We start from the raw sequence: 9,892 nt of genomic DNA, 5'->3' as shown, positions 1-9,892 counted from the left end.
CTGGCAGCAAAGCCTCCAGCCCCTCCTCACCGAGCAGATTCAGCTCCCTGCTGCACCCTGAGAGCTGCAAGGAATTCACAAACAGGCCAGAAGCAATCTGAACTTTGCTCTTACCCAGTATTTCTGTTTTAACAGGACTTCAGTAACTCCCATCCCTAGCTCAGCTGACCAGTGCTATCACCCCTCTGCCTCTGAGAGACAACCAAGCAACAACTTCAGCTCACCTCAGACAGGTGCTGTATGAATGTGGGTGCCAACCTGACTCATCCCATCCCATCCCATCCCATCCCATCCCATCCCATCCCATCCCATCCCATCCCATCCCATCCCATCCCAAGGAGTTGGTGTGCACGTGCAGCTCCCTCCACTCCACCCAGCTCCCCTTTCCCCCACCAGCCTGGGCTCTCCTTCAACAGAATGGAGTCCCTGCAGGACCCGACTGAGCATGTAGATTCTCTCTTCAGAAAGAGAGGTAAAGAGCCATAATAATTTCCCATTTATTGAGCTACTGAGGAGAAGGAGGGAGAAGATTCTAATCCTGAAACAGAAGAGCCTGCACGTGACAAGAAAGGGAAACGAGAGAGATCGAGATAGTAATAAGCCAGCAGAAAATGATCACACTATCTTATTTTTTAACCAAGAGCTAAATCCTCCACTCAGGGAAGTGATCCGACCTCAGGCATCCCCCTCTGGCTCTCACACCTCCTCTCCTGATGACCACAAACCCCACCTTGTAACAGATGACACCCACGACATGTGGAAGCCAAGGCATTCTACCCCCTAGCTCCAGACCGGTACCAATCCTGATGCTGGTGTAAAGCCCAGCACAGCAAAAGCTGGCAAAGCCCCCAGGTTATAGGCACTGCCATGAGAACAGAGTCAGGACAGGATCCAGATTTGGCAGAAGGACAAGAGTAGGGAGGGAGGCACTTGGGCTGTGCTGTCCCTGATGCTGACAGCCTCCCCTGCACCTGCCTGCATCCTGCCCTGGTTCCACCCCAGCTCTGAACTGCCTTCAAAAGAGAGTTTACCACATGATTCAGCTGCAAAGCCAGACTCAGCTCACTTAGCATCACCCCGAGGACTCATCTAGCTTTACCTCCTTCCTCAGATGCTGTCTGGGTCAGGATGAAAGCTCATCCAACCCAAACCACAGCAAACTGAATCGGCGGGGGAGATAAACCCTGAAATCAGACAGAAGGGGAGGGAAATGTGTTTTTTCTGCTTGAATTCTACTTGGGGGCTCCACCACTTCCCAGACTACCCAGGTACTCCCAGCACTGAATCGGGGCTCAGTTACTTTTTCAGTTCCAGGGTATGCACTGTCTGCAGCTCTTCCCAAAGCTCTGCATCACTTCTCGGCAACTTTAGTCTGCTCCAGGTTGGAAGGAGCAGAGGATAAGAGCCCTTCTATGAGCCCTGGACCCATTTCTTTAGGAAAAAGGCACTGAGGGGTAGCTGCCCCCTGCCCCTTCCAAAGCCAACAGGCTTCTTCCAGCTGAGACCCCAACAGCCCCACAGGGATTCTCACTCACTTGCACCCCAACCAGGAGAAAGACCCATGTAGCTCCCACATGACAAGAGCTCTTTTGCAGTGAAATCTAGGATAGAAGAAAGTCATTGATGAGTTGGGGAGAGGCAGTGACAGATGGGGAAACTAATTACACCCGACCCGACTAATTAATGCTGACTTTCAGATTAAAAATCCTCACTAGTGTTCCATTTCAATTACTCTGTTGTTCCTTCTTACAGGAAAAAGGAAGCCTTGTGCATCAGCAAGCTAGAAAGAAAAAAGGGAAGAAAGCAGAAGGCTAGAAGGGGAGGGAAAGACAACTTCTGTAATATGGGAGATTCCTATCGACAAAATAATTAAACTTCACATTCATTTCTCCCATGGGCAAAGCTTTCAGAGCAGAGCCAGCAGTTCTGTGGTCCTATCTGTATTCCTGAAAACTCCTGGAGTTTTCTCCAAAGGTCACTTTAGACCCCTTTGTTAGCCATATGAAGTTCCTCTAAGAGGGACAGCAATGTCCTTGGTGCTTGCAAAGATCAACCCAAGAGCATCCAGCCCCTGGTGCAGTGCTGCTGCAGGAATGGACAGGGTGCCTCCCTGTTAGGCTGAAGAACCCAGAGCACAGCTCCAGAGTGAACAACTGAGGGCACCATGACTGCACAGCCACCCTAAAGCAGGGCTCATCCTGACACTGAGGCTCAGGACCAGAGCTTTGCACTTGAATCACTGCATCTCGTCAGGAAATCCCATTTTCAAACCCAAGGCAGAGTGGCTTCCTCAAGTCCCTGCTCTCCCTTTACCCACACAGCTGGAATTGTGGATAAGATGGGTGTTGCTCTTTGCTTCCCTTTCATGAGTGGGAAAACTGGAAGAGGAAGGAGGAATTAGATACAACTTTGGGGCCTTTAACTGGTAATCTGACTTTCAGAGGTGTTGCAAAGTAAAGCAGGCCCAGGGTACCTCAGGGCTGGGCACCTCAACCTGAATCTCCTGAAAATATTGGCTTAATTCAGCCATTAAACAGAACCTGAGCCTGAGGATACAACCCAGGCCCTGTTTCAGTGGGATGCAAGAGATGCACAAGCTGCTGAAAGGCACTGGTTTAAGCTGCTGCCTGGGCTGGCTCCACCATTATTAATCAAGCAAGTCTATTTTTTCCAGCAGTACAGCACAATGCAGCAACAAGGCTTTAATCTATTTCCTTTCTGGGCCCTTTTCATTTCCCTTCCCACTTGTTTTAAATCCTTTGGTAAAATGCACAAAACCCAAATGCCAGACCCCAGGCACTTTGCAGATCAGAATGACATCAAAATGCTCCAGCAGCACAGTACTGATGGATCTGCAGGGCAATGATGTAAATATCTGTTTGCTGGGGAAAAAAAGTTCAGCAAAATGATCTGAAAAATATATTTTAAGCCCTATCATCTGCAATTCCACTTGCTCTCAGGGGGCAAGACAATAAATAGGGCTACATGGAGAGCAGAGGAGTGTCTGATCTCCCAAGCTATGTATGAAATAAAGCCCATGCATGCACTGAGATGTCCTCTGCCACTGCTGTCCTACCCTTCCTTCTCCTCACAGGCACTTTTGCACCCTGGTTGAGATACGAGCAGCTGGGAACAGAAGGAACCAGTCAGCCCCAATGATCTCAAAAGTTTTTTCCAGCCTCAGTGATTCTGTGACCTATGGAGAGGCAGAGGATGGCTGGAGCACTCTCAGCCTCCAACACCGAGGATCTCCTGCTGGCTCTTCCAGGTGTCTGACAAGCACTGATTAGTTCTGCTCATAATTACATGCCCAAAACACTGTGGAAAGATTAGCTGCAAAGTCAAGCACTCACCAGCCAGGAAATGCCAAATTCAGGGCTAACACAGCATCCTCAATTTGCCCCCCTTCTGAAAACGCCTTGCAGTGCAGTTTTTCTTCCACCCCTACATGCCAGGGATGATGCTCCCTGAACCCAGCAGCTATTTTGCTACCTTGTTCTCTCCTCAGTGTTCAGTGTGTGGTCTCACACCTCATTTCCTGCACGCTGCTCAAGCCTGGCTCAGAGGCAGAATTATTATTAATTTCCTCATGAGCTTTTCAAGACTGCCTGGCACGACAGAATCCGAGGGCTGAACAAAGAGGACTCAACTGAATCTTCTCCTGGCATCTCGGAGAAGGAGGGGGTGGTGTAGTTTGCATCTGACAGATGCAGGAGCTCAAAAGGAAAAAATAGACACACATTTTGAGTGCTTACACAAGATACCTCATTCCTTGGAGTGCTCAGAATGGCACTGACATGGGACCTGGATGATCTTCAAGGTCCTTTCCAACCCAAAACATTCTATGATCCTCTGAGATCCCATGAATCTGTATCCTGATGGGTTTTTTTAAGAACACAACAAATCATCCCAAAATATTGGCTTCAAAGTACTAAACCTGGCACCTTTCAAAGGAAAAGGTCACCTGGATTTGTTTGCATCACTCCCTGCACGTGCAGTGCCCTGATACACCAGGACTGCTGCAAATCTACACAAGAATTCCACTACCATGCATGTCATCACCAAAGCAAATTCATTTCCTGATGAACCAGCTTGCTCCTAGCTGTTGTAGCTGATGACTGTAGGTGCTAGAACACAGCTTCTTCCTTATCAGCTCAGGAAATATGCCTTGCAGCTCGTGCCATGTGTACCACTTGAGTTTCCAGCTTTTGTTAATGACAAGGGCCCCAGGCATGTGGCACTTGGAGGTGCACACAGATGCCAAGCAAGCTGAGGCTCTGATATGCTTCAGAAATGACTATTTACCACTAAAAAATCACTTAGAGCCCCAGCCATTTGCTGTTACTGAGTAAAGGGGTGGCTTGTGGAGCAGCTGGGTGCCTGTGGGTGCCTCCACACGACTTCAAAAGCACCCTGGATCCCACCTCCCAGGGGCCCAAGATACCAACTTGGCTCCAGGGGTGGGAATTTCCATGCTCCAGCATCTCCCCCTGAGCCCCTGCATCCACAGCAAAGCTTTTAAATAGCATTAAATACAGGTGGCTGCCACAAATCAGGGCCTGGCATCATTGTCCCAAGAAGTGGCACTCACTCCAGGAAGGAATCTGAGAGCCCACGGAGAGGACTGACAGAATTCCCAAGGCCCTGGAATAAACAGCCCTCCCCAAAGCTTCTGTGCTGCTCTTTTCTAGAGCAACCCAAGCTTCCCACACCATTGCCACCCTGAAAAAGAAAGCCAAGCCCTGCTGTCAGTGGCTGCCACTCAGTTATTATTCCAGCCCAGGCTGAGGCTCCCCACTTGACAGCACTGTGGGCACTGACAGCACTGGATGCTCAGCTCCATCACTCTCAGCCCTGGCCCTGCTCCTTGCAGCAGGAGAAAGACAAGGGCTGGCTGTGCACCCTCCTCCATCTGCAGCTGTGTGCACACTGGGATTAATCAGAACACTCTTCCCTAAAGGCCCCTCTCCAGAGTCTCCCCAAAGGCTGCTGGTTCATTCCTGAGAAGGAGGAGGGCACTTTTCTTCCTCACTGTGGATGTGAGATGCTTTTTCCCCCCAGCAGCTTCAGCAGCAATTTGTGCTGAGGGGACTTTGCTGGTTGTGGTTTTGTGGCAGGTGATGTGAGAGGTAATGCAGGAATTCCCAAACTCTGCTGCCAGAGCCACAGCACGGGCAGGTATTTCATCTCTGCTTCTTGCCACCCCAAAAGAAAAAGTACAACTAAGGTTAACAAAAACCAAACAACTTTGCAAGCACTCCCATTTAGCTGGGGTGTCTGCATTCAGCCAGCTCTGCCCATCATGCTCTGACCTGCCAGGAGAAGGAGGAACAGGCAGAAAGTCCCATCTGCACATGGGGAGGAGGTGGAGGAGTCAGGAGTGTCTCACTCCAGATGCCACCAAGCCTCAGGTCTGATGGATCTAAAGGTCTGGGCTGTTTGCTGCCAGAATTTGCTGCCATGAGAAAATGCCAGAGTCACAACAGGAAGGCTGTAAGTACAGCAGTCTGTGGTGGGGCCATTTCAGTCACACTCAGTTCTTCAGCAGGGCTTCCCATGGACCAGCAGGAAAGAGGAGTTGGTGAGGAGTCCTCTCAAAAACAAGGGAGCAGAAGACACCCAGGGATGTTCAGGCACCATTCCAGACCCAGCCTTGCACAGAGCTCATCTCTGGCAGAGAAAGGGCCTCTTGTTTTTGAGAATGTGAGGGTGCAAATGTTGGGAAGAATTCATCCTGCCAGTCACTACAGCAGAGAGGGAATGGGTACAGCAAATGATGCTCTACTGTCACCTGTGGAAAACTTACTCCTGGCTCAGGAGGGACTCACAAAGCAGCTTGTGGTTAGCTGGCTCTCAGCAGTGGGATCTGAGCAGGTATTTCTTTCTTACCTCCCACACTCTTCTCTCTCTGAGCTGCTCTCCTCCCATGAAAACCTGGTGCTTCTGGAATTAGATTAATTAGCATTGCTTTTTCATCTTCCCAGGATCAGTGAGAAATCTGGAAGCTGAGGTATAAAACCCAGAGGCTGGAAAGCCTCTAAGTGCCACAGCTGAGTGCTCCAGAGCAGGACCTGGATGAACATGAGGTTCATTTCAGCACAGAAGGAAAACTTCCTGAGGGGAAAGGGAGGATGCAGGGATGAGACAAGATGTCTCAGTGCCTGAACAGCACGTCAGCAGATCCCCTGCCACTGCAAGGACTTAGAAGTTCACTGCCAGCTGCACCAACCATGCAGAAACTCACATTAAATGTTCCCATAGCTCAATGAGCACAGCCCTGCAGACTTAGCAGAGGAGGGGGCAGAATCTCAGAAAAAGAAAACAGCCTTTAATGACACCTTAATCTCAAGGAGAGCCCAGGATTCTTCATAATCCAGACAAAACAGACTAAGAACTGGTTCTTGTTAGACCCTGGGTAAGGGAGGGAACTGTTGCTGGCAGCAGCTCCAGAAGCAGGCAGTGTCTGTAGGGTGTTTCTAGCACAGATTGAAGGCACCAGGACTGAGCTGAGAGCAGCAGTGCCTCTTCTCTCCCCATTCTTCTCCTCCCTCCCAGCACAGCCCCAAAGGAGCAGGACTCAAGCCCAGCACTGGAGCAGCTCAGGAAGAGGCAGACACCACCCTTGTCCTTATTCCCTTTTGTCCTGGTTTGGGCCAGGATAAAGGGGATTTTCTGTCTTGTATTTTGCTTTCAGCTCAGTCTCTTGTAAGCAGCTGCACTGCTGAAATGAACAGCAAGGTTCTCAGGCAGTGTCTGGTGCTGGGACTGATCCCAGTCCAGGATCCCTGGGGACTGCTATCTGGCACAGGATCAGAGCAGCACAGGCAATGGGTCCCAGTTCCTTCCAGCACCCCCCACTTCTCAGAGCTGCCACTTGTGCCAACTGCAGGACACAAAAATGAAGGGAACATTTGTGGCTCTGCTATTACTTTGGTGAGGATTGGTTTTTTTTTTTTAGCTTTCCTGAGGCAAGACACATCACCTATTTCTGAATTGCTCCCCTCTTCTGTAGTTAGAGACCCCATCTTCCATCCTTTCACAACATGCCTTGTCCCAAAGCCTCTGCCCCTCCACAGGGTATTCCTGCACAGACACCCGGACACTGATATTCCAAGGGATTCACCCCACTGCCCCAATCTGCACTGGAACTGGGTCTGGCCCTCTAGAAACCAGGCCCAGATGGCTGAAGAAGGGAGCAAACCCCCTGCAGGCACCTCCCAAAGCAACCAGAGGAATGGAAATGCAAAGGGTACCAGGACCTGCCACAGAACTGGATGGGGATGTGGGCAGGTGGTGTAGATGCAGGAATGAACTGAGCCACATATGAGCCAAGATCTGGATCCAGAAGGAATGATCTCCCCCACAACACACCAGAAATACTGGAGAAAGATAGGAAATAGCAAGAGGTCTGTAAAGAAAATGTCACCACAGTCTTAACTTGCTGTGCCCCTGCTACTGGCAGTGGAGCTCTCACTGGAACCTAAATAAAGCCAAATTCTTCCCAGCACACAGAAGCACAAACCTGCAATTAGTGCAGGTAACTGGCACCAATTAATGGGTTCCAGGGAGCAGATTTACAGGACTTCTTTTCTTCAGCTGAAGCAGTGCCAAAGGGGATCAAACATTTACCTACTGATAGATCTTGTTTCCAGTTGTCATGGGCTTGTGTTTTACAGCTCCCTACCAAGCTGCAGAGTTCCTGTCATGCTCTGTGCACCAGGGATAAAACTGGACCAAAGAACATTTGGGGCACAGCTCAGCTGCCCCCTTGCTGCCTGTCCCACAGAGAAGTGAAGTGACAAAGTTGAAATGTGAGGGTTAAGATTGGGAAAAAGAGAAAAGGTGGCCTTGAAAGTCAAATTTAGTTTGGATGTGGGGAAAAAAAAAAAAAAAAGCCCATACATCAGATTCTGGGACACTCCACTTAAAAGCTTGTCCAGAGATTTGCTCCCCAGGGGAATTGCAAGGCTCAGGGGGTCCTGAAGAACCAGAGCTTGGTTCCTGGACTTGGAGCTTGGAAATTCCAACTGCTGGCAGGGAGCACCAGACGGAGCAGCATCCCTCAGTGTTCAAGAACCAGGCTGAGCTTTCCAGCAGAACAGATTTAGCTTTCAAAGCAAGCTGTTTGTCTCTGCTGTCTGGACTCCCAGCTCCCAGTTTAAATGGAACCCACTCCTTTATTGAGTCACTTTCATGCTCCTGTGGGCCTGTCCACCTTCCCACTGCAGCTCAGCCAGAAAAACTGGCTTTAAGATTGAAGTTGGTGAATGAGTTGTCAGCTGGAGAAAAGAGAGAGGGTGTGCAAGGGGGGAGGGATGGAGGGAAAGGGGTGGCAGAGGAAATATGAAGACAGAGGATTTGGCCAGGGTTGATTTACAAGCAGGAGCCAGAATTACTTTGGGCTTTTCTCAGATGTGTTTAAAGTGCCCCATTGGGCTCTCATTCAAATCTGAGTTTGCAGCCCTGTTTCCTTCTGGATTCGTTTCCCTTGTTAAAAGGAGGAACAAAAAGACAAATTATTTGATCCAGGGAATCAAGTGTGCTGTGTGTTCAGCAGCACCCCAAGCAGTAGAAAGGATTAGGTGATGTTTTGGCTTCTTTTATTTTTCAAATTGTCTCCACAGACTTTAATACAGAGCTCAAAAGCAATTCATTCTCAGCTCCTGGGTGTAAAACAGAGCCAAACAATTCAACATACAGCACACCCCCCAGGAGCCTTATTCATCTAGGGAAATAAGGCTGGATTATAGGGAAGTTTTACAAATTAATTAAGCCAGGCTCCACAGTCTAGCTCCAGCTCTTCTGGAATCCTGCCATAACTTCTACTGACTTTAAAAGAAGCTAAATACAGGATGCAAGTTACAACTACTATTAAGTGGACTATGGCTTTAGTTGCCATGTGGAGAGCAGCAGTGGTACCTCCAGCTCTGGGTGTCCAGAAAGAGAGACATCCAAAACCCAGAGCCACCTTTGCTACTGTGACCTTCCAGACCAGCTCAAAATCAGAAGATTTGTGGCTCAGCAACTGCAGGACCCAACTCTTCCAATTCCTCAAGATCATCAAGTGGAAAGAAGCTGATACCCAGGAGAAGCCTGTGATGCTAATGCATTAATCTCCTTCTCTGCTGCTGGTGTGCAAACACACTGATCCTTTAAGAACCTGGGGAGGCAGGGGAAAAGAGAGCTCCTGTGAGAGATGTATCCTTGCAGACAGACTGAAAGAAACACTGTATGGAGCCAAATGAGCCTGGAAATGAGAAGTGCCACTTAACGTATGGCATTATTCTTGTTATTATTTCTGAAATATATATTATCACATATACATGGAGAAACAGAGACTCTGTGACTTGCTAGTACACCCCACAGCCAGGTGAGCTCAGAGTAAAAGCAGAGATGTCACAGAACTCTACTCTGCATTCAAGTCAAAGAAATTTCTGCTATGCAAAAGTAAGGTGGGAAGAAAACGCTGTGACAGCATCCAAGAGGATGCCCTGAAGCACACCCAAGCTTGTCCACCTGAGCAGACAGATCCTGGGCTCACATGCCCAGTAACAAACTCCAAGTGACTTCACCAACACGACTGCATTTCCACAGAGCAAGAGAGATGGCAGCTGAGGAACCAGGCCCCAGGAGCTGTAGCATCCACACCCTGAAGTCCAGGCAGAAAATAAATGATTCTCACCTCCAGCTCTCCCCTGTAAAGAAGCAGAGAGGCAAAACCAGCAGCAGTTGAAGAACCAGATGACTGCCAGTTTGTCTTCCACCCCCAGCAAACACATTGGCCTCTCCCCCTTCTCCACTATTTATGTAACATGAACTGCCTTCTATTCAGGAGGAGTTGTTCTCTATTAACAGAGCTTGGCAAAGATCAGGAATTAACTGTGCCAACTTC

Source organism: Calypte anna, chromosome 21, assembly GCF_003957555.1.
Source record: "Calypte anna isolate BGI_N300 chromosome 21, bCalAnn1_v1.p, whole genome shotgun sequence".
Classification (NCBI taxonomy): domain Eukaryota; kingdom Metazoa; phylum Chordata; class Aves; order Apodiformes; family Trochilidae; genus Calypte; species Calypte anna.
The sequence above is the reverse complement of the archived record's forward strand: the minus strand, read 5'-3'. Positions refer to the sequence as shown.